The sequence below is a fragment of the Babylonia areolata genome, chromosome 9 (genome assembly GCF_041734735.1).
Source record: "Babylonia areolata isolate BAREFJ2019XMU chromosome 9, ASM4173473v1, whole genome shotgun sequence".
Taxonomy (NCBI): Eukaryota; Metazoa; Mollusca; class Gastropoda; order Neogastropoda; family Buccinidae; genus Babylonia; species Babylonia areolata.
Window position 1 is genome coordinate 11,050,613 of NC_134884.1, and position 22,116 is coordinate 11,072,728.

Here is a 22,116-nt window from a genome sequence, read left to right on the forward strand (position 1 = left end):
TTCTGAGGCTTCTTTCCCGGACACAAATTAACCCATATCCACCCAAGGTGTCATATCGTCCAACAAGTTTGTTTTTTATGGTATGGGATCTAATAACACATTTCTGTGATCAATGTTTTGTCAAAAAGTTTTTAAAAGTTGTTTTTCTAAAAGAAATAAGATTTGTGACCCTGTAGGGGACGTTGGGTACGACTGGGGACATTATGTTTTCTCTTTGTAAAGCACAGGGGACATTATGTTTTCTCTTTGTAAAGCACAGGGGACATTGACATGTTTTCTCTTTGTAAAGCACAGGGGACATTGACATGTTTTCTCTTTGTAAAGCACAGGGGACATTGACATGTTTTCTCTTTGTAAAGCACAGGGGACATTAACATGTTTTCTATTTGTAAAGCACACGGGACATTGACATGTTTTCTCTTTGTAAAGCACACGGGACATTAACATGTTTTCTATTTGTAAAGCACAGGGGACATTGACATGTTTTCTATTTGTAAAGCACAGGGGACATCAACATCTTTGTAAAAGAAATATGATTTGTGACCCTGTAGGGGACGTTGGGTACGACTGGGGACATTGACATGTTTTCTCTTTGTAAAGCACTGGGGACATTCACATGTTTTCTCTTTGTAAAGCACAGGGGACATCGACATGATTTCTCTTTGTAAAGCACAGGGGACATTGACATGTTTTCTCTTAGAAAAGCACAGGGCTACAATGGGAGCCAGTAGGGCCAAGAAAAACAAGAAAATGATACTCATTTAACAAAACACAGATGAAAATATAACCGATACAATTACATTTTTATTGAAAAGCAAAACCCAAAGAAATGAAATGATCATTCAACCCATAGGTCACATTTGCCATTGGGCAAATGAGCAAGAATTTCACGAAAAAAGAGTTTTCTGAAGAAAAAAAGGCAACACACTTTGATCTCTATTTTCTTATTTTAAATCCCGCTTTTTCAATGAAACAATGTCAATGTGTCCACGAAATGAACACACACAACTTTTCTTGAAAAACAGTACACTGGGAACAGTGTGCTTTAAAAAGTTTTGGGTTTTTATTTTATTTTTTTCTCGCAAGCTAATGCTAATCTCCAAAGAAAATGAAATGAATGCATCTTTAAGATATATTAAAAGCCATCTTTCATTTTCCACTCTAACGGAATCGTCTTCGCAGCTACACACAGCCACCGCTTGATGACTAGTTGTTTACCGTAGGCAAACCTACTCGGCACTTGAGGCAGATCCTCTTCGTGTGCCCCCGGTACAATGCGCATGTCTTTTGGGTAGCAGAGACTGCTGAGAAGTCATCCTCCCTGACATGTCTCACTTTGCCAGGTACTCTTGAGGTGTAACACAGGGCCTGACCTACCCTCAGAACACGACGGAATGGGGCTAAGTTGGATTTGAACAACTCTGCGCTTAAAAGAAAAGAGGTCCATGACAGTTCTAGGTCTTCCTGATGGTCCCTGTTGCCCTGATTCCAGCAGCAGCCAGACTGTCAAGCACTAGAAGGCCAGTACAGCAGTTTCAAGAGTGAGGTGGCATTAAGTCAGTGACAACTGTTCCCCCCCCCCCCCCCCCCATCCCCCCAGACCAAAATTGTGTACTTGCCCATCTCGAGCTGCATATAGCTCAAAGTAAACGACATTGTGGATCAACCAGAGCTGGTATCTGAATCTCCTTCTTTTGCCTTTGATGGGTTGTTTGGAGCTAAGGTGCCCAATGTAAGGATCATTGATTCGTCAACATACATATTTCATTAATGGAGAATGAACGTTTCTGAGCTTGGAAGGGTCTGTGGGCTGAGAAAAATCGCATTTGCAGTCACTTCTTCCCGTAATACAAACAGGTTACACATTTAGATAAAGTTCAGAAACACACACACACACACACACACACACACACACACTTACACACGCGTACACACACTTAAACACACACACACACACACACACCACATACGCACGCACCTGCAAGAACAAACATGGGTGCACACACACGCAACGTGTGCACACTGTCATGTATATATTTCCACACAAGCTATACTACTATCAATGCGATTATTCATGTCCCCCTTCACTCCCAACGCAACCTCACATGATACACCGAACCTTGAACTGAGAACATGTCAGCCCCACTGTCCCCTTACAGGGTACACCAATATTCTGAACACAAGTTACATGCAAATTTACAGTTCAGTCAAAACCATTGACTTGGCATGTTTTTGTGTATATTTTCCCATATATATCCACACGAACCTATACAAACTGTACTTCTAAAAAAAATATGACTCACTGCTTCTCTTGCATTCCTTCCGCGTCCATTAAAAAAATGTTGTTTTTGACAACTTCTGAGACAAAATCTTGGTTATCGCGCCAACGGAATAGCCTGATATTCGGTAATTCAGTTAGGAATACAGCCACTGTAATAGAAGTACTATTATTCAATTGCTGCTTTTTCAAGAGGGATGATGATGAGTGTCTGCTGCAAGGGTAGAATGATGAAACAAAAAGGTTTCTCCATGTCCTTGTTCATTATCTTCGTTGTTAAACCGATATAATCTGTTGTCATGGAAGCTGTAAAGAGAGGGTTGGGGGTGAAAGGGGCGAGGGTGGAGGCGGCACGCTTCACGGACGCCGCAGATGTGAAACACGGGTTGAGGAGGGCGGGAAAAAGGCCATCAGACTTTTTTGAAGAGAAGGATGGAGGACGGAAAAGGAGCCAGCAAGTAGGCGCTGGTGTGGCGGTGTGGTGTGACGGCCTCGAGTTCTTGTGCACAGTGTGAAAGCAACAGTCCGTGGATCGTCAGTTAAGATAGGGTGGAGATGGGGGAGGGCGGGGTGGAAGCGGGCTTGGCTTCGAAGGAGGAAGACGGAGAGAGTGGAAAGATGAAGAAGAGGAGGGGATGGCAAGAGAGAGAGAGAGGCTGGTGAATGGCATCAGTTCCGTCCCATGTCGAACAGCCGATGTTTTGTGGAAACATCACTGCGGTGAACGCTGGCTGCCCGTGAAAAATGGTCGTCACCGAGACATCAGCTGTTTTCCCACTGCCCTGTATGGCTTGATATTCCTGCAACTCTGGGTCCATTCCATTTAATGTTTTCTGGAAACAAAATATTGTTAAAACTTAAATCATATGTTTTTTTCTGTTTGTAGTTTGTTTTTTCGATACAATTTTGTCGGTCAGTATGGAAACGAAATGTATTAATTGCTGAGGAAAAATTACTAATAAATGTGTATTTTCGTGTTTTCGCAGGTGGGCCTTTTTTTCGACATAACGTTTTGTTTGTATGGTATGTATAAAAGATGAATGTATGTAATATGTAACGTTTCAAAGCCCCTGGGGGGCACAAGAAGTAAACTTCTTGCCATGCCTTGCCATTCCCACAACTCTGTCCACATATGACTTATTTCTCTGTGTTATTCCTACATATGTGTCCTTTCATGCCCATAACTCTCTCCATGCAGCATGCACTTAGCGCACGTAAAAGAACCCACGGCAACAAAAGGGTTGTTCCTGGCAAAATTCTGTAGAAAAATTCGCTTCGATTGGAAAAACAAACAAAACTGCACGCAGGAAAAAATACAAAAAAATGGGTGGCGCTGTAGAAAAGCGACGCGCTCTCCCTGGGGAGAGCAGCCCGAATTTCACACAGAGAAATCTGTTGTGATAAAAAAGAAAAGAAAAAAGAAATACAAATACATATCTGTTGTTTCTACAACTCCTTGCTATTCTTACAGATGTATGTTCTTCCTAGAGTTTTGCTTTCATATGATTATGTTGTCTCTACAACTGTGTTATTCCCACAACTCTGTGTTTCTACATGTTGTTTCTAAAACTCTGATATTTCCCGGCACAACTCTTGTGTCCACATGTACTGTTTCCAAAATTCTGTTATTCCTACGACTTTACGTCTGTGTTATTCTCACAATTCTGTGTCCATATATGTTGTTTCCACAAGGTGACCTTGATATCAACAACTCCAGCAGGCCGGATATCAATAGACATGTGACAAAACACACATGGGATACACTGGATCTGACAGACGCGGAATTATGTCCCCTCCATACAGAAACAGGGCTGATGGGTCTTCTTCACGTCCAGTTACACATTCACAACAATAGCATTTTATCATTACATTAGCTAATGTTGTACACAATCAATCAAACGAAGGTGAAAATGGGTACTAACGATAAATGGACTGCAACAGTCCCCTCAGTTTTCATGAGTGCTACACTGATCTTGTTATTGTTCGATAACTGCACTGATCCTGATATTGTTCTATAACTACACTGATCCTGATATTGTTCTATAACTGCACTGATCCTGATATCGTTCGATAACTACACTGATCCTGATATTGTTCGATAACTACACTGATCCTGATATCGTTCGATAACTACACTGATCCTCATATTGTTCTATAACTACCAACGAAAAGTTGTTGAGTACTTCCCATTAAGCCTACAAACTTCCCGTTTGTTTGTCTGTTCGATACATCTTTCAAAAACATCGCAGGATAATCGATCGTTTCAACCTTGGCTGAACTGGTTTTGATGAATACATATATATGCACCGCTAAAAGTTGTAAAACCCGAGGTCGTTCTGAGTCACCTTCAAGCAAGTAAAACGTAACAGCAGGCACAAGTGTTAGTCTCCATGTATGATCATTTATATTTTACACACACAAAATAGACAGTTTCAAGTTTGTGTTTGCACCTTATTTCGCTTGATCATCAAGCGAAAACGGGTTACTGATTTGATTCCCACCTGCCTTCAACGCCATAAATAAAAATGGAATAGCGCGCTCAGCTCTACAACATGCTGTGTAGTTCTGAGCGAAGCGAGCCAGCGCGTGCGGCCCCAGTCAATTATTGTTCAGTTCGTACTTGTCGCCTGTCCAAGGCATGGCAACGACGAGCTTTTATCACAGGTTTTACTTCATTAACATCATCTCCCATAAAAAGAATCAACATCAGATAATCCCTATGGCTAGCTTATTCAGATATAAAAGTATATTCAGATCTTTACTTCTCAGACTTATCATAAAAAAAACAAACCCTGTCAGCTGTAAATGTCGCCTTATGATCGCTCTTCTATCAAATGCCTTTTGAAGACACGTGACTAGATTTCTTATGATTTATTCTTTTTTCGAGGCAGTAGCAATGTTAGTCAAAAATCATTAGGGTCATTGAAATATCTTGAAGGGATTAGACTGTGTCTAAAATCATAAAAGGCATGACAAAACATAACAAACTGGACTTCTTTTTCCGAGGCAGATATACATGGACATTGTGCTTCATATTTCTTGCTTGATGTACAAATAAACTGGATAAGCCAAACCTGAATCTTGTCAATGTATACCGTACGAATATATTCAAATCCAATAATGAGTATGAGCCTACCTCACAAAACGTCTTAAAATTTCAGGCAGTGCACGAATCTACTGCTGTTGTTCTGCCACCTGCAATCAACTGGCCTTTGTTTGAATTCCTTTAAAGAGTATATACAACATACTCTTTGAATATCCCCTGTACAATGAAAACTAGCTGTATTCAATAAATCACGAACCGGTTGAACATGTGTATTAAATGACTTTCAAAATAACTTTAATGAATCATTATTGAATCTATACAGTTTATTTGGGTTAGAAATCGCAGTTCAATTTGCTTTTCTAGCTAATTCTTGGTATGGATACCAAAAACTAAGCCTTGTGGAAAAGACCACCCCCAAATATCTTCATGAATTCACAACCTTTTTTTCAGTATTATTATAGCACCATTTCTCAGCGCTTGCTAAAACACCCCCCTTTTCTGAAAACCATATTAGAAATAAGGAGAGAGAGAGAAAGAGAGAGAGGAGGGGTCTGGGGCGGGGGTGGGGGGGGGGGGGGGGTGGAAGGAGGGAAAGAGATAGAGAGAGGGAGAGAGAATGACAATGATAATGAAAAGTTTTTATTGACAATAGCCTTACTAGCTTTCACGCAGAGGGGGGTCAATAATAGAAAACAATTCATAAGATACAAGAACAGCAAAACACGGAAGTCAAGAAAAGAAGTGTAAACTCCGCCAGATCAACATCCTGTTTTGTTAACTGAAATGTAACGTTATCGGCAATCACCGTAACAAAAGGAATGTGTAAATACACACACACACACACACACACACACACACCCGCCCCCCCCTCCCCCCCCGCACCCCCCCCCCCCCACACACACACACACAGAGTGTCAAAGTCAAAAGCAATTTTAATGTCAGGACTCTGGCCCATGAGTGATAATATGTGCTGTATACGAGGGAGTGTTTACAATTTAGAGAAAGAGATAGAGAGAGAGAGAGAGAGAGAGAGAGAGAGAGAGAGGCGCAGACAGACAGACAGACAGACAGACAGAGATAACCAAAGAAAGAAAGATGTACTTTTACTCTTAAAATTCTGACTGACTGGCAGCGCAAGCAACAGTGGTTTGAATTCTGTTCCTTTGTCTGACCATGAGTGATAGTATCTAAATCTGGTTTAATATTGTATGTGTGCATCACGTTTGAAGACTGTCACGGCATTCATTTCGACAGCTATTGGTTTCCATGTTAGCTTTTCAGTCGGCCCCTTCTCCCATATGAGGACACACACCGACAGATAAACCTGCCTGCCTACTCATCCGTCGGTCCGACGGGAGACTCCATCATCATAGCTTTTCAATATCTCCATGGAAATGTTACAGCAGTATGTTAGAAATAAAATAATCAAAATAGTTCACACGAATATTCAGCAAATCACCATTATTAGATCCACATAAATATCTAAAACAACAGAAACTTTTCCGTAACATAAAGCCTAGCAGCAAGAACTCTGTTTCTGTTTCCAAGCTAAGCGTTACAATGCCAGCATCATAATAACACAAAATTGATTACAATGACGTTTTCTTTAAAAATGATCAATAACGACCAAAAATAAAATCGAAACAAAATTCTGCCACAAACCCTAGAAACGATAATGGTGGAGATGTTCCACAAACAACTACAACTACAATATCATACAGCGATGCTCCCAGTATGTCACCATTCATTGTACGTGATTTTCATTGACCACACTGGTAAATATGCTTTGAAAAATTGACGTATCACTGCATATATTTTGCGGTTTCCTAGAAGGAAATGCAGCTGTTTACTAGGTAGGGAGAGCTGGGAGTGAGTTAAACAATAAGTATAAAAAGATATGAAATGATGGTCTTGAGTGCTTCTCTCTCTTTCTATTCAGTAAACAGAATCAGTTTATGAGATATATAAAAGAGAGAGGTGTCGGGTTTATCATACTGATCATTGAGTGGAACTGATGATTTGGTGTGATAATCTGTATAAGGAATAAGTTTTCGTATTCCGATTTTTTTGTTATGATGTCAAAAAAAGTTTTTATGCATGTACATTGCTTTTTGTAAACGATCCGGCAATGAACTAATGGAAATCAGTTTATTCCGAGCGCAGCAAAAGTTTTTGTCGTTATTCGCGGACAATGAAATTTCACTTTCCTAATGCGTCAACAGCAGAAACAAAACAAAGAATGGTGACACGGAAATGTACAAGTGCAAGTAACAACATACAAAATGGCTTTAGATAATTAGCTTTGTTCTTTAGATGAAGCAGGAAGAACGGTTGTAAAGATGAGGGAATTAGCTTTGTTCTTTAGATGAAGCAGGAAGAACGGTTGTAAAGATGAGGGAATTAGCTTTGTTCTTTAGATGAAGCAGGAACAACGGATGTAAAGATGAGGGAATTAGCTTTGTTCTTTAGATGTAGCAGGAACAACGGATGTAAAGATGAGGGAATTAGCTTTGTTCTTTAGATGTAGCAGGAACAACGGATGTAAAGATGAGGGAATTAGCTTTGTTCTTTAGATGTAGCAGGAAGAACGGATGTAAAGATGAGGGAATTAGCTTTGTTCTTTAGATGTAGCAGGAACAACGGATGTAAAGATGAGGGAATTAGCTTTGTTCTTTAGATGTAGCAGGAACAACGGATGTAAAGATGAGGGAATTAGCTTTGTTCTTTAGATGTAGCAGGAAGAACGGATGTAAAGATGAGGGAATTAGCTTTGTTCTTTAGATGTAGCAGGAAGAACGGATGTAAAGATGAGGGAATTAGCTTTGTTCTTTAGATGTAGCACGAACAACGGATGTAAAGATGAGGGAATTAGCTTTGTTCTTTAGATGTAGCACGAACAACGGATGTAAAGATGAGGGAATGGCTGAGACGTTAAAATTATTGAGCAAACTGTGTTGTAGTGATTAGCTGCGTGTCTTTTAGAAATGGTTTGATCCCCCGATGGCACACAGAGCAGAAATATCGGGATTGCTAGAAAAGAAAATACAGGAAAAGCACATATACTGGGGATTACTAGAAAAAGAATATACAGAAAAAGTACATCTACTGGCAATAAAACCTGTTTTCTTTAATACCCCATGCACATCTCTGAGAAAAATTAATGGTCTGTTGGGAAACGGGCAGAAATTCCCCCTAAATACCCACACAAATTAAATGCCTGAGGGTGCTTCGTCTGGTTAGATAGTCGAACTCTAAAGAAATAGTCCCGTAAACTGGGAAGTGAACTGGCTTTTCTATGTGAATAGATTACTTAGATTCTGGGACAACCAGGAAGTAGGTAATGAAAAATACTTTATTTTATTTTGGAACTAGGAGAACGTCTAATCTAACGGGTCCTGTCAGATAGTTTGGCATCCTGAAATTGGAACGAACGAACGAAATACAAGAGTCTGTGATCTGCAGCTACAGAGATTGGTGCGTACCGGTCAGTGGCCACGTGGAAGGGACACAGGAAATAGTGGCACGTTTCCGAACGAGGACATGGATCTCTGTCATCAGCGTCGGTACGATCATCGGGTGTGCTAAAAAAAACACACCAAAAAACAAAGAAAACTTGCTTTTTGTTCTGCTGCGTGGAGATGATAGTGAAAGAGAAAAACGTTATGTATTTAATCATGATTAGCAGAATGGACTGACCTGATTTATTTACAACAAACAGGTACAGTTGATGGTATAGTGTCATACCGAAAGATATTGATGAAGCAACTTTTGGTGTTGTTGTTGCGATCTCAGACCCGTATAAAAGAAAGACACAAATAAAAAGAATTATATTCACACAAAACATTTTGTTTTGAAGAAGGATTGCTGATCGCTTGCTCTTATCATTATATATTCCCCCGCTCCAACTCCCCGAAAGCGGAGTATGACTGCCTACATGGCGGGGGTAAAAACGATCATACACGTTAAAGCCCACTCATGTGCACTAGTGAATGTGGGAGTCGCAGCCCATAAACGAAGAGGAAGACAAATCATTGTATATATAAAAACCCTTTCATTGGTTTAGTTTGTTGGTTTAAATCATCTTTAATTGTTCAACAGTACACATGATTCCAATGCAAATAGAGACAAAAGAGCTTCAACAAGGTTAAAGCTTATACTGTGCCCACAACGTTGCACTTCAATTTGACAGCTGATGAACTATATTATTATCATTTGTATCAAATAACTTAGTTTAGTTTGTCCAGTTTTTTGTTCAGTCGTTTCGTTTATTTATACATTTAAAATTCATTTTTGATACTATTTTTGTTTCACATGTTTCTTTAGAATTTTTTCTTGAAAGAAAACACTGGCTGTTTATATTCACGTCAAATGGCGTGTTCTGTTTGCTGCTGCCAACATTGAAAAAAAAATACCGATCGTCAAACCACACACTCTTAAATAAGAAAAAAAGTTGTTCACTTAATCTATTAATTTCATTCTGATGGTTTCAAATTTTGCATATATTCAGGACAATTATCTGCAAAATTTCAATTTATTATCATAATAATGGTCAAATGTAAAAATAAAAAAAATAAAAAATAAAAATACAGATAAAAACAAAGGCTGGTTGCTTCTTGTTTTAACTGTGACAGACATACGTGTTGAAAAGTAAAAACAAGGAGAGAGAGGGTGAGTGAGAGGGCGGAGAGAGGGTGTGGAGAGAGAGAGAGAGAGGGGGGGGGCGAGGGGGGTAAGAGGGACAGAGAGACAGAAACAGACAGAGGGAGTCAGACGCAGATAAAATCACACAATTTCACAAGGTCACAGCAGCAGTGAAAAGCAGTTGCCCTGTCACCTGTCCCAGCCACTGAAGAGTCGTGTGTGCTGTACCTGAGCCTGCACCTGCCGTCACCACGCAGAGGAGAGCGGAGGTGTGTGGGGGGGTGGGGTGGGGGTGGGGTTGGGGGACGCCTGAGGGCAGCTGGGCGGGGGTAGGGACTTGGGTGGGAGACAGAGGCCACAGTCAACTGAAGGGGGACTACAAGCCACGCGACTCCTTGGCAACACTCCCACAACCGTCTGTAGTTACTCATCACCCACTCATTCACCTCAGTCCTTTCCCCCTTCTTTCACACATCCGCACGCACACTCCTTAAGCCTTGGGCTACCAATGCCTATTTCCTTACTGCATTCTATGAGTTCAAGCCGGTGTTCCTCTGACTAAACTGCCGACAACTGATCGCTCATTCAGTCCTTGGAAGGTGCTCTCTCTCTCTCTCTCTCTCTCTCTCTCTCTCTCTCCTCTGTGTGTGTGTGTGTGTGTGTGTGTGCATGGATTTGGACAAACTTGTTTGGATGAGCCAAGGAGTAGGGCACGAAACTAGTTTTAACTCGGAATTTGCATGTATAGTACTAGCATGTTACAAACAAAAGTGGCAAGAAGAAACAGAAAACAGTCGACATATTTAATTATATTCATGAAAATCAATAATCCAAACAAAGAATGATATTACGATCATAACAAATAAATGTCATAAAATCTGCTTTGCAAGGATTTGATTTAGAGCTTATCAACCAAATGTCTGCAAAAGATGGTTCAATACAGACTTGTCCGATTTGTAATAATTATTGTTGAAAGAAATATACTAAATTCCTTTTTGTTTTTTGAAGTGAACACTTCTTCATCATTAAATGTTAAAAGAACTGGCAGGGCTGTTAAGAGTGTGGCATTTAGATTGTCACTCAATGCCCTATATACAAAATATTGTGAAAATATTGATTTTGTTATTATTGAAAAAGTTATGTATTTCAAGTTTTGTTTTTTTTAAATAATGAATTAAAGCTAGCTAGTTAAATAGTGTAGTTGATAGTTTATTGTAGGTCCCCACATCATCCTCTTTTGAAGTAATAATCTATAGAAGCATTGCATACAATATCTGATTATTGATTAATTTTCTCTCCTAATCTTGCTTCTCCAATCCCCCCTCTCACACACACTCTTCCAATGTTATGTTTGTCTTTCTCCAGCCACTGACACTCACCATCTCCATTTTACATTTTGTACTCATCTTTTCCACATTCTGCTCTCTCTCTCTCTCTCTCTCTCTCTCTGTCTGTCTGTCTGTCTGTCTGTCTGTCTCTGTCTCTCTCCCTCCCTCTCTCGCTTCCTTCCTCAGTCCCCTTCCACTTCAACCGCCCCCTTTTCAGTTGAATAATCCTTCCCCTGCCGTTGATTGATTTTTAGAAATGATGATTTCTAAGTAATGATAATGAAAATAATGACCGTGATGATAGAAATGATAATAATGATAATAATACAATTTATTTTCAGTCTAATATAATCATCTTAGATGAAAAGACTATAAATAAATAAACAATGTCTGATGTGTGGCTATAGCCCAGTAGATAGAGAAAAACAAATCCTGTTTAACTGCAAAGGATGTGACGTAGTGAGGGGATTCCAGACCCCGTTTCGGCATGTGTTGTGTTCTTGAGAAAGGCGCTCAACTCCAATTTTCATCTCTTCACATGGGTGTGAATGGGTACCTGACTTTGGAAAGAGAAGGTTAAAACGGCGGAAGCAGAGGACTGGGTCCCGCCTTGCTATGCCGAGCACAAGAGACAGCTGACATGAATTAACTGTTCTGATGTCTGTAAAACTTTTTAGGACTTTTAACTTTTTTTCTTTTACCATTAGTGCGAAAAAAAAGTATATTCTCTTCAGTACAACTTTAGCAAATATAACAAATCTGTTCATGCTCATCGCATAAAATTAAGACACCAGGATGTCTGGCAAAATATGCATTTGTTTGCTTTTACAGAAATTTTGGCATGTAAATATATGTACTCCTATGGATCTGGTGAAACTAACGAATATCATATGCTTTTTATTAATTCTGATGTTCAGTATATTCGTTCTTGGGTACATTGTAATAAAAGTAGTTTCGAAATGTATGATTTAGATACTAAGGGGAGGGTGGGGGTGAGAGGAGGGAAACAATGTATTAGATGTGTGTGTTAGTTTGTATGAATTTAGTTTTGGTGAAGTTTGGTTGAACCAGGATGTTGACAGAGTCTACATTGTAGCTGTTTTCGGCACCTCTGGCTGATTGTCGATCGTAGAAACAGCGCGACAATTTTCAAAATAGTTAATGATTTAACGTGAGTAGAACATTTTGACTGTGTGTATCAGGTTTACAATACCATAGATACATGGGACACAGTAACAAAACTTTGATTAAACCGTTACAGTTTAGATGATTGATCATGTTTTTCCATTCTAGATATCAACGATCTTTACATGCCTCAGTTACAAACATTCAGAGACTGTTGCCCAGTAAGGTGGTGGGGGTGGGAAACAGCTCATGTCAAATGGTGGAGTGGGACCAGACGTTGCTAAGCCTGTGGCCCATGATGAGTCAGACCCTAGTCTGGTGCTCCTTGGGAGAACGTTCATGGTGCTGGGCCACACGTGGTGCTGTCACCACTCCTCACACATCCTCTCCCTTTCGGATAACCATCTTATTATACTGATACTATTATTGTATTATTGTCATTGTGACCGTCTTTCACGTGTGTGTGTGTGTGTGTGTGTGTGTGTGTGTGTGTGTGTGTGTGTGTTAAGTGTGCCTGTGTATGCGTGTGTGTGTTAAGTGTGCCTGTGTATGCGTGTGTGTGTTAAGTGTGCCTGTGTATGCGTGTGTGTGTGTGTGTGTGTGTGTGTGTGTGTGTGTGTGTTAAATGTGCCTGTGTATGCGTGTGCGTGTATGTGCGGTGTGTGTGTGTGTGTGTGTGTGTGAAGTGTGCCTGTGTATGCGTGTGTGTGTGTGTGTGTGTGTTTGTGTGTTGTGTGTGTGTGTGTGTTAGTGTTAAGTGTGCCTGTGTATGCGTGTGCGTGTATGTGCGGTGTGTGTGTGTGTGTGTTAAGTGTGCCTGTGTATGCGCGTGTGTGTGTGTGTGTGTGTGTGTGTGTTAAGTGTGCCTGTGTATGCGTGTGCGTGTATATGCGGTGTGTGCGTGCGTGCGTGCGTGCGAGCGAGCGTGCGCCCGCGTGCGTGTGTGTGTGTTTGACACTTGTCACATGACTTGTATGCTCTTATCATTTCAAGGCAGACAAGGTATGAGGTTTTCTCTTGTCCTGCCAAGTGTACACATGTGTTTGTACTCCGACTCGTTTGGAATAAAAATCTATATATGATATTTTCAAGAGACTTAAATATCATTTCCACGAGGTAAGATAATCATGAGCTATGTGTGTCATTTAAGTCTTGATTTATTTTCTTTATTTAAAATCGGCCGTGACTAAGACACACACACACACACATTACGAGAGAGAGAGAGAGAGAGAGAGAGAGAGAGCAGGGACAGATGGACATACTGAAAGAACAAAGGCGACAGAGCCACAACCCCTGTGTTGACCTGGGTCACAGTCGTCTAACTGTGGCTTTCACTGGCAGGCCCACGCGCCTGCAGTCGGTTCTTTTCTGAACCAGTGTTTAACATTTACAAATTCGAAACCCAAGAAGTACCTGAGGAAGAACCTGAAAGCACGCTCCATTTCAGCCAATGGGATGGCGAGACCGGTGAGATCCACATCGGAGATCAAAGACTGGGGAAGGGAGAGGAAAGACAGGTGCAAAAGCCACGTGGCAACAGTTCGGAGGGGGTGGGGGAGATGGATGGGTGGTAATGGTGGGAGGTGGGGAGAATCATGGAGTGGAGAAAAGAGAGGGTGGTAAAACTGCTGAAGAGAGCTGGGGACGTGGAGTATGGGAAGGAGAGAGTGAGGGGGAGGGAGGGAGAGAGACGTTCTCTTTGACGACAAGGTGTGTGTATGTGTGTGTGAGTGTGTGTATGTGTGTGTGTGTGTGTGTGAGGGACAGATAGAAGACACTGAAAGAGAGAGATAGAGAAGCAGTTGTTACCTTGAACTTGAAAGGGTCGGGTAACACTGTTGGTTTGGTTTCAAGGGAAGCAAGACGGGGGCAGAGAGGGGGTATCTGCGACAGGAGACAAAGCAAGGGGAACAAGGCGAAGACGGAAGGAAGACATGGTTGGAGGGGGTTGGGGGTTGGGAGGGTAGGGGGGCAGGGGGCGCAGAATCAGGTGTGGAGGGAGAGGCGGGTAGTAGGCCGGGGCACGCGCGCCCTCACTTGACGTCACCTGTCCACGTGCGTGCACGTGGCGCCTGCGCTACCGTGACTGTCACGTGATCAGCCTTTGACGCCCTGCAAGCTGTAACACAAGCTCTGTTCACCAACCCACCCGACAGAAATCTGTCGACTTGGACACTGGGAGGCCGGCTTCAGGCTGACGGCTGGCTGTCAATGCCGGGTGTTTGTCACCTCTGTTGTATGATGATGGTTCCCCCGCCTCGCCTGCCAGTCTCTATCACTGCCATTCACAACAGTCTTACACTTCATTACAATGCCGTCGTAAATGCTCTTCGTTTCTTTTCAGCACATTGCATCTGTGAAATGTGACGTTTTCAATACTCTGTAATGCCCGTCTTTGTGTGTGTGTGTGTGTGTGTGTGTGTGTGTGTGTGTGTGTGTGGTTTGTACGTGTGTTTGAACGAGAGAAAGATATGAAATAAACAAAATAAACCATGTTATCTGGTAATCTGTACTTGCTATCAGAGACGTGATATTCATGAAACCAGCTGTGCGTTTCCAACAGCGCAGTCAGCAAAAATTGTGGGTAGCCCATCAAAGGGAGGGAGGTTGTGTTTATCGGAGTTTACCACGACAGTGTTCAGTAAAATGCTATTAAAAAATGGATATTTCAATAAATGAATAAACAGATAAATAGACATATAAATAGATTTTTTTAAAGACGGCAACTGAAGCCTGACAACAAACAAACAAAAATAATACAAATCAACAAGTGCATTGCATCTTTGTGTTTTGAAAAGCACATTCTCTGCGGTATCACATGTTTAAAAGAAAAAGAACCAATGTGTATTTTCACTAACATCCCGTCCGAACATTGGTTTATTTTGGGTCAGTCTATTGTCCGTTTTCAACAAAGTACCAATTAGTGTCTGTCCTGCTGACCACGTTTTCAAAAAACCGAACGTTCGAACCAGTCACAATGGTTGTTGGTATATTCATGATATCTATAATAATAATAAAAATAGTGATAATGATAATAATAATGATAAATAGAAAGTTTGATATATAAAGCGCCTTTCCATGTAAAACATATTCAATTGCGATGTACAATGTAAAAACCGATGAGAAACGAGAAACTTATATACATAAATTTGCCCAAACATCCAACCAAATGCTCAAAAACGCTTACTTATGTTCATACACACATAAAATCATCACACACCCCACTATACTCCTCACACATATCATACATCACAATACCTAAATAAAACATACCATTATGCATAATCCAACATCACAATACTTTAAACAACTCCCAGTATCACAATATTTAAAACCACCCAACACATAAAACCAGTTACACATATCACAATACGCTAATAATGTACATATCAAAATACAAAACTTAAAATCTATAATCAGTCACACCCCTCTTCCCTTCACAACACCTCACCGTACACAGAAAACAGAAACATTGAGTTTTTCTGAGTGACAGACGTAGGGAGTTCCAGACAGCAGGGTCAAAGACAGAGAATTAATTTTCCCAAAAGTCTCAACGTAGAAGCGAGGAACTGTCAGCAGAGAGGTGCCAAAAGAGCGCAGCGTCCCAGTAGGATAGTATACATGGAGAAGATCAGAAAGATACGGTGGCATATTATTGTTGTAATGGAGACACTGAAAGCAATTTAGTATTGGATTCTATCCTTCAAAGGAAACCAGTGAAGTGTTTTCAACAGTGATATTGCACTCTCATACTGGATTTACGGAGCACGAGTCGAGTTGCACGATTCTGATTGCGTTGAAGTTTTAGTTTGTTATCGGGGAGACCAGAGTTGCAGTAGTGTAATTAAGATAGCATGATAGAAACAGCGACTTTGTTTGCAGCAGCAGCGTAACGGAAGGTGCTAATTTTGTCTAACCTGCTTAACTTAGAGAACAGAATCATTTATCCTGGTGGAGAAAAATACTGGGGGCAAAACGTGCTGGGCTGAGACCTGGGTAACACGTCCGCAACTGAGCCCAAAACATACCAGGGGTGAAAACCCCCTTTCATCTCCCAAGGGGCAGTGGAAACTCTTGGCTTCCTTGATTTGATGAGGGTCCGGAGGTGCAAGGACCCAAAAGGGAGGTGATGATGAGCGTGGATGTCATGACCCAGAAATACTCGGTCCCTCCACATGCTGGGCTGAAATCAGGGTAGGGAGAGTGCCTAGCCCTCTGCTGCGCCCAGTGTGGCGACAGGGCGAACCCCCATTGGGGAATCAACCCATGGGCACCAGCCAGAGGGTGTCGGGAGAACATCTTCAGCCACCCTTGAGAGTGAGGGAGCCAAGGTCCTCACCTAGCACCTCATGAGAAGAGGTAGGGACGCATGTGTGCTGGGAGGCAGTAAGGTCTACCGTTCGCCCGACTACCTAAGCCTGAGGTAGGGGAAAGTGCTATGTGTCCTGATTGGGATACGTTGGTGACCGCAGTTGAGCACCAAATGTGTAGGGTATGGGGTGCTGGGCTGAATCCGGGAGGACAGGACCTGGGGCCATCCCTGGCCCTCCTGGCAGCCCAGAGTGCGCCAGTTGCACACCCCTGTACAAGTAGAAAGGGGGAATCTACCTGTGAGTGCCAACCATCCAGTGAGCCCATCCCCAGGGCTCACTGGCACATGGACGTTTAGGAAGGGAAAAAATAAAGAAAAAACTTTTCCAGGTCGGAGGGAAGTCCAGTAACCTGTCCTGACCTGGGTGTCCTGGTACCGCCTGACACGTCCGTGTCTCCCCCAGCAGGGGAGACCCAACGGATAGCGACTTTACCTGACAAGCAGGCGGGCGCCACGCGCCCCGTATCTACTCCCCTAGGGATACTGGGGTGACTTGACCTGGGGAGAGCACGAGAGTGTGGCCCTCCCGAAGGCCATAGGTGTCCGCATTCAGTATGTAATAACAGTGTTCAGCATATAACAAGGAATAATAAATATTATTTCCGGATTTTTGTGCGCGCGCACACACGCACACACACAATAACACATACATACCCATACACAGAGGTATATTTATAACATATATGTATGTATGATAAATTGAGAACATCGCTGAAGTGGTCAGAACAGTTATCAAGATATACTGCTGACACCGTATTGTCTTTCAGTGAACGGCTGGCAGGGTATCGAAGCCGTCGCATTTCAGTGCTCATACCAGGCACTTCATACCAAGACCCGGTGTATCATTTTACTAATATCTTAATATATGTGATTAGTTGTAAACACATAATCTCTTAATGAATTTGATACAAGTATGATGATGGTAGGGTATTATTTTGGCTCAGAGGGGTAATAGTGATAAGAAACTCTAGGGAGAGCTATACAGTACAAGGTCTTCAGAGAAGAAGCCCCCCTCAGTCAAGTGTTTCGGCCCTTAACTCCTTACACTCTAAGGTGGCCGGGCCGCACCCAGGTCATGACCCTGGATGCCCTTGTATTGCCGCCTTTTCTTTTCTTTTCTTTTTTTCCCTGGTCCTCAGCAGGTTCGAACCCGCGGCTCCAGGGTGGTCGCCACTTCAGAACTGAGTCACCTTTTTCTGGCAGGCGTTTTAACCACTGAGCCATCGTACGCCTAGTTTCAGCAGGGAAAGTTAATCCTTATGACCAGATCCAGCTGGAACTCTTTTCTGCTGCTTCTACCATTGCCTTGAGAGCCCATGTCCTCTCTCTGCCAGAAATCGACAGCTGTTTCATGAGGCTGTAGGCAGATGCGCCCACAAACCCTCTTGCACCAATCTCTATGGAAGCCAGATTCTCTCAGGCTGCTGGCTAGATTGGCATACTTCTTGGTCTTGTAGATGTGGGTTTCCTCCATTCTGCGTTCGTATGGCACAGTGAGCTCAATCAGAATCGCTTGTTTCGTTGCCTTGGAGTGGAGTACCATGTCAGGTCTCATGCCGCTCTTGCTGATGATTTCCAGGTGTTTCTTCCCCTTTGTAGGTCAATTGTGCATTCCCAGTCTTTGGCACCATCAAGCAGCCCACGTTTCCATGCTTTGGAAACTTTGGATGCTGTTCCTATCCAAACTTTATTGCCTTCTGCCGAGCGGAACTCTACTTGAACTTCTGGTGGGGTTGGTGCTCCTTGGACAATGCTCACCACATGTGCAATTTCTTTTAGCACTTAGTTGTGCCTTCATGTGTACCGTCCTTGGCTCAACGCCGCTTTGCATGAGCTGAGGACATGTTCCACTGTTTGTTTACCATGGCAGAGTGGGCATGCAGGGTCATCTGCTTTCCCCCATTTCACCAAGTTTGTATTGGAGGGAAGGAGTCATACACAGATCTTAGGATGAAGCGGATCCTCAGAGGGGACATGTTCCACATGTCGCTCCAGCTGAGGCTCCTTTGGAGTGCATTTTCCCATTTTGTCCACTGCCCCTGCTGGCCTTGCTGGACTGCCTTCTGGACTCTTTTATCATCCTCTTCCTTCTTGATCTCCTGTATGATCATGTCTCCCCCTTGCCTTGGACCACCATTCCATCTTTGTCAATCCCAGGCCTTGTCTGTTCGTTTGGGTGTGACCAGGCAGAGGACGAAACCTTTCCCAACGTGCTGTGAAGGTGGAACAGGATGACCAAAGAGCAGGGGGAGCTCTTATCCTTGGCTGGAAGTCTCCCTAGGAGACGGAGCTCTGAAGAAAAAAACCTGATGTTTCCATTACACGCTGCATGAGAGGAGCAGTCTGCTGGTTGGACCATTGCCTGGTACGCAGCAAGATGAACATCAGACTTGCACACAAGCTCCACCAGCCAGGCAGAAGCTGAACATCCACCGCCTCCCTATCACCAAGGGCGTGCTGCAGCAGCAAATCCAAGCAGCTCTCCAAGAAATTCCTGCATCGACTGATGTAGAAGAGGTATGGAGCACCTTTATAGATGCTGTGTACACAGCAGCAGCTGACACACTCGGCTTTGTACAGAAGAGCCACAAAGACGGACGAGAACGACTCTGGAATCTCCAAGCTCCTGAACACACTGCATATACGGCATCCGGGTCACATTTCCGATAAAGACTGCCAGAGGAAGGAGAACCAGTTGTTGCAAACCAAGCAACTCGTACAGAAGAGGCTGCGTGAGATGAAGAACACCTGGTGGGAGAGAAAGTCCGAAGAGCTTCAGTCCACTGCTGATGCTCACGACATGAAGACCTTCCATGATGGTCTTCGAGCAGTGTATGGGCCGAGAGTCACAGAAACAACCCCTGTCCGAGCCTTGGACCAGACCACCCTCCTGACAGACAAGAACGACATCCTTGCTCGCTGGGCAGAGCACTCCAACACCCTCCTCAACAGGGACTCGTCCGTATCTGACGAGGCAATTGCAACCCTCCCACAGCTACCAGTCAATGACTCGCTAGCTCTCCCCTCCCACCAAGGCCGAGACCCAGAAGGCCCTGAAGCTGACAACGTCAGGAAAAGCACCAGGAGGGATGGAATCCTGGCTGACATCTACAAGTATGGAGGCAAGGTGCTGACAGACAAGCTGACCGCCCTGTTCCAGTCTATCTGGGAGAGAGGGGAGGTTCCCCAGGATTTCAAGGATGCTTCAATTGTCCACATTTACAAACGGAAAGGAGACAAAACATCCTGCGATAACCACCATGGAATCTCTCTCCTCTGCATCGCCAGCAAGATCTTCGTCCACATCATACTGAACAGACTAGCTGACCATGTCTCCAACATCCCTGAAGCACACTGCGGCTTCCGCTCAGGCAAGGGAACATGTGACATGGTGTATGCCGTACGCCAGATGCAAGAGAAGTGCCGTGAGCAGAACAAGGAGCTCCACATGGTCTTTGTAGACCTGACTAAGGCCTTCGACACGGTGAACCGCCATAGTCTGTGGAAGATCCTCCTAAAGTTCGGCTGCCCAGAGAGCCTAATCCAGCTGATTTTGTCTTTCCACGATGGCATGCAGGCAAGAGTATAGGAAAATACTGACATGTCAGATCCGTTCCCTGTGGTAAATGGAGTGAACAGGGGCGTCCTGGCACACACACTGTTCTCCATTCTCTTCTCTGCCATGCTGATTGACGCCTTCCAAGACTGTGACCGGGGCATCTACATTCAGTTTCGCACAGATGGCAAACTTTTCAACTTGCGGCGACTCTATGCCAGGTCCAGGGTGTTTGAGGCACAGTTGAGAGAGTTCTTCTTCGCTGATGACTGCGTGTTTGCTGCACACACCCATGAGGACATGCAGTTCATTATGGACAGGTTCTCAACCTCCTGCAGACGCTTTGGACTCACCATCAGCCTCAGCAAGACCGAGTCCATCTACCAACCAGCTAGCTCACAGGACGCCAGCGCAATCAAGATCGATGACACAGAGATCAAGTCAGTCAACAAGTTTTGCTACCTGGGCAGCACCCTATGCAGCAATGGAGCCCTTGATGCAGAAGTGACGCTGCGCATCGCCAAGGCCAGCTTCGCCTTTGGCAGACTCAACAACAGGCTGTGGAACAAAGGTATCAGGCTCAGCACCAAAATCAAAACCTACAGAGCTGTACTGCTGTGAAACATGGACGACGTATCGCCGTCACATTCAACAACTTGAGCAGTTTCACCAGAGATGCCTACGAAAAATCCTCAGCATAAAGTGGCAAGACAGGGTCTCCAACCTCCAGGTCGTAGAGAGGAGCGGCCTGCCCAGCATCGAAAGCCTGCTGATCCAGTGCCAGCTACGCTGGACAGGACACGTTGTCCGTATGACAGACAACAGGATCTTGAAGATGCTTTTGTATGGCCAGCTGAAGGAAGGCCACCGCGAACTTGGAAGACCCTGCAAGCGCTTCAAGGACACCTTGAAGACAAATCTCAAAGCCTGTGACATAGACATAACTTCCTGGGAGACTGATGACCTTGACTGCTCTCGCTGGAGGATGCTGTGCTCTAGTGGCATAAAGACATTTGAAAACAACGAGTATGCTGGCCATTAAGGAGAAGCGTGAGTGAAGGAAGCAGGGCTCAACTTCTGGAGACGTTTTCCCTTGCAACTCCTGTGGGAAGTGCTGCGCATTCAGAATCGGCCTCTTCTCCCATATGAGGACACACACCGACAGATAAGCCTGCCTGCCTACTCATCCGTCTGACCGACGGGAGACTCCATCATTATTTCCTTCGTCTTAAAGCTTTCTTTCGCTGCACTGACTGCCTCCCTGACTTTCCATTTTCTGCCAGTCTTCAGCTTGGGTTCGTTGGATCTCACAATACTGTCACCTGAGTCTTCCAGCATGCTGAGAAGTCTTGCCTTCCCTACCTTGTATTCTTCGACAAGGGACTTCAGAGGTAGCCTCAGCTTTGCTTGGCGACAGTAGAGTGCCACGTCAGTGAGACCAGGTGGGACACCAAGCCATTTGCGTGTGTACTTGTTGATCTTTGCCTCAATCGACTCAACTGTGCTACAGCTGATATCATATATCAGGAGACGCCACAGGAGCTTTGGTATCAGCATGGACTGTAGGCACCACACTTTGTGTTTGCCAGGAAGGCCACACTGGTCTATGATATGCAGGCCTTCTTCTGCTGTCTGCTTGGTTTCCTTTCCTCTTTTTGTGTCTTTGAGGGACTCGTCATACCATCTTCCAAGGCTCTAGACTGGTTCATCTGACACCGTTGGAATGGCTCGGTTGGCTACAGTGAATGTGACCGTTTCAGCTACATTTCC